The sequence below is a fragment of the Triticum dicoccoides genome, chromosome 3A (genome assembly GCF_002162155.2).
Source record: "Triticum dicoccoides isolate Atlit2015 ecotype Zavitan chromosome 3A, WEW_v2.0, whole genome shotgun sequence".
Lineage (NCBI taxonomy): Eukaryota > Viridiplantae > Streptophyta > Magnoliopsida > Poales > Poaceae > Triticum > Triticum dicoccoides.
The window spans coordinates 228,698,708-228,704,748 of NC_041384.1; positions in this window are offsets into that span (position 1 = coordinate 228,698,708).

A 6,041-nucleotide genomic window follows, 5' to 3' on the forward strand; every position below is an offset into this window, starting at 1 on the left:
TGAATGAGAGATATTGTGATATCCCAACAAAATAACCATGTTCAAACATGGAACAAGCTCCAATCTTCACCTGCAACTAACAATGCTATAAGAGGGGCTGAGCAAAGTGGTAACATAGCCAAACAATGGTTTGCTAGGACAATGTGGGTTAGAGGCTTGGCTTAACAATATGGGAGGCATGACAAAGCAAGTGGTAGGTATCGTAGCATAGGCATAGCAAAAGAGCGAGCAACTAAGCAAGCAAAGATAGAAGTGATTTCGAGGGTATGGTCATCTTGCCCGAAATCCCGCAAGAAGAAGAACGAGTCCATGAAGAAGACAAACAGATGTAGCCAACGGATCCTCACAAACGCAACGTTACCGGATTACCGAGAAGAAGTACATCGGAAAGAAAGCAAACAACATAGTAAACAAACATCACATAAGCATGGCACGATGCGCAAACAAGTATGATGCATGTCCGGTTTAATGAAGCATGGCATGGCAAAGTGCACAAGCAACCCTACAAATCAAGTGGAGCTCAATATGCAACGGGTTGCATATTGACGGAACACCACATTCAAGTTATTTAGTTTGATCTCGTTTATGTACCCAACAATATTAAATGTTGTTAAACATGGCAAGAGGGTGAAGCAAATGAAAACTATCTAGCTAGGCAAGCTTAAATGAGGCCGGAACAACAAACAACAAGTCTGGAAAACCTCATGTGCAATATTATAGGTTTGCTACTGTTCTGCCCTAAACACAATTTTAGAGTTATTAAACATGCAAAGTGAGTACACCATGTTAAACTAGGCATTTTTCTACCCCATTTACATATAAAGTTTGTTACAAACCGAGTTACGGTTATTTAGTTATGAATTAAACCGTTTTAGCAAGTTATTTAAGCAAATTTAAACAAACAACTTTTTAAACATTTTAAACATAGATGAAAGTTGCATATTATTAAACTAGATGAAATTCTAAGCAAGTTTCATATTAAGTTTGTTTTAATCCGATGCATGGTTGGAGAGTTATAAAATGCATGATGTTTAGGGGCTATACTATAAAACTGTAAAACCTGAGATAAAAGGAAAATCGCTGGACGAAAAAAAAACACGTAACGGGCTGGATCTAGAACAGAGCTAGGGAGTTGCTCACATTGGGCCTTAGCAGGCCTGCTGTTGCAGAGGCTGGCAGGGGAAGGAAGCGCCTGGGCCGGGAGGCCGAGCACTGTGCCTTGGCGCTGGAAGGGAGGCAGCCCAGTCGGGTAGCGAGGCCGGTCGGTCAAAACGGAGGGAGTTAACCTATGCACTGGTCGTTGGTCGTCCTCATCCTCGAAGCAGCGGGAGTAGGTGCGCGATGGCACCGGGAACAGCAAGGAGGAGGGCTTCGGTCGGGGATCGAGGGACTTGGCCACGGCGACTCCAGGCGATGCAGTGGCTGCTCCAACCGGCGAGGAAGGCAAGCGGCCGGGCAGAGCTGGAGGCCAAGGCGGCGGCGTCCTGGTAGAAGCAGAGGACGCAGGCAGTAGCGGCAGAAACGGGGCAGTGGTGAGGAACCCTTGGCGCGAATCCATGGCAGCGCTGGATGCCAGTGACAAGGCGCAGGGGTCCAGGACCCATGAGGAGGAGAGGGGCGGCCATGGCGTTTCCTTGGACTTGGCCGGCTCGATGAAGACGAGCAGCAATGGACAGGCGCGGCTCCTTCAAGGGGACGAGGCGGCGCTGTACTTGGCGCGATCTCCGGTGACGCGGGAAAAACGAGGGAGGCCGGAGATGATACTGGGAACGGAGGTTCTTGATGCTGGATGTGGTCAGATCGAGCAGCAAGGAGAGTTCACAAGGCCGACGACGTTCTTGAATTGGTGGCGCAGTCCTTGCAGGAGAAAACACGGTGACCACGCGATTAGTAGCAGCAGATGAGAAAAACAGCGAGAAAACAGGGAGGAGGCCTTGCGGGTCGGGGCGGCTTGACGGCGGGGGCCATGGCGCGGTGTGGTTGGGGCCTGACGGTGCTGCTCTCGATCCATCCTCAATCAAGGCACAGGAGGGGGGATGAGGCGCTGGATGGAGGCCGAGAGGATTTTTGGATCGATGGGGATTGGGTTTGGATCCGACAAGATGGAGGCTGGTTAGTTGGTTGGTTCGGCGCTGAGAACAAGAGAAGTGGCGGTGGCGTGGGGGTGGGATTGATGGGACATGATCCTAGATTCTAGGGTTTGGTCTAGTTATAAATACCGAGTGGATTTGGGTAGGGGCTAATCCGTCCCTTCGATCATAATCAGACGGTCGGGAAAAATATGCTAGGGAGCCCAAATAAGAAAACAGAGACGTTTTGTAGATGTTTGGGGATGATCCGGACACAACGGTGACGACTATCCGGGTTGGGTCCGGGACAGCTTTCGGACGCGCGCGAGGGGCCGATGCACTGTGCAAGGAGGGGGTTTCAGGGCATGGTGGTAGGTAGTGGGCTGTGCAGAAGGCCTCAGGCTGAGAAAAGAGAAGAGAGAAAGGCCCGGCGACTGTTTCCAGAGACTGAAAGCGTCGGACGATTGACCGACTATAATGCCGCTATAGTTTAACGGTTGGGCTATCAAACGAACTCCGAATGCGATGAAACTTGACAGGCGGTCTATCTACACTACAATAAGACCACACGCCAACTTTCAACCCAATCCGAGAACATTTTCCGGCCACTTATAAAATACTATTTCGGACATGCCGCAGGCACGTGCAAGTGTGATTGGGCTCAGAACGGACAACGGACAGAACTGGGGGAACCCGGACAGATGCAGGTTTTGAAAACATGATGATGCAATGCACATAATGACATGATGAAATGCAACACACAAGCAAATGACATGGCAACAATAGCAAATAACTGGAAGACACCTAGCACATCGGTCTCGGGGCGTCACAAATAACATGGCTAGTTCTTCTCCCATAGCTTGTCTCTTAGGTTCAGAGAAACGCCGAAGAGTCTGCTTGACCGGCTTGAATCCCTTTAGAATATTAAGGCTGTGCTCGGCCAGCCTGTGTGGGATTCCTGGCATGTCTGAGGGGTGCCAGGCGAATATGTCCCAATTCTCGCGCAGGAACTCTCGTAGTGCGGCGTCCATGGCGGGGTTTAACTGTGCCCCGATGGAGGCTGTTTTTGTAGGGTCCGTTGGGTGGACTTCGAATTTTACTATTTCATTCGCTAGTTTAAAAGAGGTGGACTTGGATCTCTTGTCAAGTATCACGTCGTCCCTGTCCACTTGGAGCGTAGCGCAGTTAATTCCTCGGCCGAAAGGGCTTCAGATAATGCCTCGAGGGCCAATGCGGCTGTTTTGTTTTCGGCACGGAGTGCTGTATCCGGATCACTAGCGAGAGTGATGATTCCATTGGGCCCGAGCATTTTGATCTTCATGTACCTGTAATGGGGTATGGCTTGGAAGATCGTGAACGCCTCCCGCCCTAAAATGGAGTGGTATCCGCTACTGAACGGGGCCACTTGGAATGTAATTTCTTTGGACCTATAGTTCTCCGGCGTGTCGAATACCACATCTAGTGTGATTTTCCCAACACAACGTGCTTCCCGACTGGGGATGATTCCTCTGAAGGTTGTGCTGCTTTGCTCAATGCGGTTCCAGTCTATTTCCATTTTTTGAAGAGTTTCCTCATAGATGAGGTTTAATCCACTGCCGCCGTCCATGAGTACTTTGGTGAGTCGAAAGCCGTCCACAATTGGACTGAGGACCAGTGCAGCTGGTGCTCGGGTTGTTCAGAATTTAGGTTCACCACTAGCATTGAAGGTAATAGACGTGTCACTCCATGGATTTATTGCTGCCACGTGGCAGATTTTGGCAAGGCTGCGGGCTGTTCACTTGCGCCTATTATTTGATGCGAAGGTTTCAAAGACTATTAATACCGTATTGTTTTCCTCGGGATGGTGCTCTGTGGCATCTCGGATGAGAAGATCCTCACCACTTTTGGCCACCTGCCGGAGTACCCAAGATGTTCTAAGGCTGTGGGTTGGTATGGTATCCGCTGTACTATGAATTTTGCAAGGTCCGTTGAGCCATCCTTCCAATACGGTTCCACGCCCTGTAGAGGCACTACAAAAAAATACACTTCCATGATGATACGTGTTTGTCACAGTAGGTCGTGTTTTCTATCATGCATGTACATCCATGACAAATTTATGACAGAATCAAGATAGTCATACCAGTGCTGTCGTAGAAGTGTTCCATGACATTGCCAAAATTATCATCACGGAAATGTCCACTTCCATGACGATAAATCGCGCGTCACAGAAGTGCTTTCATCAAGGGTGACTGACACGTGGCATCCACTATAACGGAACGCCATTAAGCTATCGGGTCGGATTTTGGATCCGATAACCCATTGACAGCCACGACCAATGCCGATTTTCCATGTGTAAAATTCTCATTGGCTGACAGATCCACGCGTCAGCTCCGCGTTGGCACAGGTATCACTCATCCAATGGTCGAGATGGGCCTATGATATGTTGACACATGGAGCGGCCCAAAAGTGGCCCACAAAGATTAAATGGGCCGGCCCAACCGAAGGCCCATAAGATTTAGCGGACCATAATGGGCCAGCCTAGCTAAAGGCCCACAAAATTTAGCGGACCATAATGGGCCGGCCCAGCTAAAGGCCCACACGATTTTGCATACCATAATGGGCCAGCCCAGCTAAAGGCCCACATGATTTTGCGGACCACAATGAGCCGGCCCAGCTAAAGGCCCACAAGATTCTGCCGACCATAATGGGCCGGCCCAGCTAAAGGCCCAACATTCTTTGTCAAATCGGCCCATCAACGACCTGTCCTAAACTTGTCATCAACGCGGCCCATGGTCACTTCTGGCCCGTTAACAGTCCGCTAAGTAATTGGGCCGAATTATGGCCCAGTGTATTTCCGGCCTGTTAAAGGTCCGGCTTCATTTGGGCCCATTTACAGGCCATCAAAACTTTCGGCCCATAAACGACCGTGAAGGATTTGGGTCATATTTGGTCATGTCTGACATTCGGCCTGTTAGAGGCCCACTATAGCTTTGGGCCACTTTTGGCCTATTGTCATTTTTGGCCTGTTAACGCCAGACGTAAAACCATGGGCCATATGTGGCCCAACGTCATATCGGGCCCATTAACGGCCCATATAAAAATGACGATAATATAGCTTGACCGAAGTTCCGGCCTGTTAAAGGCCCGTGTATTAGGTCGGCGCATTTAGGACCCGTCCGAATTTTGGCTTGTTAAAGTCCAGTGGGTTATTTGGCACAATCAGGGCCCAATCTCACTTTTGGTCTATTAAAGGCCCATGTATTTTATGGGCTCGAGATATTTACACCTGTAAATGGCCTATTTTTACTGAGGGCCCAAATTATGTTTAGGCCTGGTAAAGGCCCACTATGGGCACAGGCCTACCAGAAAAATATGAAAGCTTATGCTGATTTAGGCCCAGATATTTTTAGTGGGCTACATGCCAATTTCGTCCCGTAATCATTTTTAGCCCAATTGGAATGGGCCCGACGAATGTTGGCATGTTGGGCTCCTACGAAGGTTTCGGCCGAATACATTACTAAGATAAACCTACACTATACAAAAATAGCGTCGTAATTACTGCATCCTGAGGCAGCATCATAAATGTTGTATCACAACAAAATAAATTCCAACCATACAACAAAAGGCCTGTTGGCATAAAGTTAACAGTCCTTCCAGATAAAAGCACCATCAGATGTATAGAAGCACAGATCATTTGACCCGAGTCCTAATGTTTCATGTTGTAGAATCTGATGGAGCAGCACGATCTCCACCTTTTTCCGCCATTGCTCTTGAACAACGAAGCGAATGTCTGATAGTCTTGTTTCAAAACCATTCATATCTTGACGACATTTCTCAACCACTATTCTTGTTTCCGAACAACGTCCATTAGGGATTGGACTTGTGTCTGGAGCACAAATATATCACTCTGTCTAGCAGGAAGATTTTTTTCAGTAGGCGATTTGGATGAGGTTACCTTGACAACCAACCCAGAATTACGCAGGAAGGTGCTTT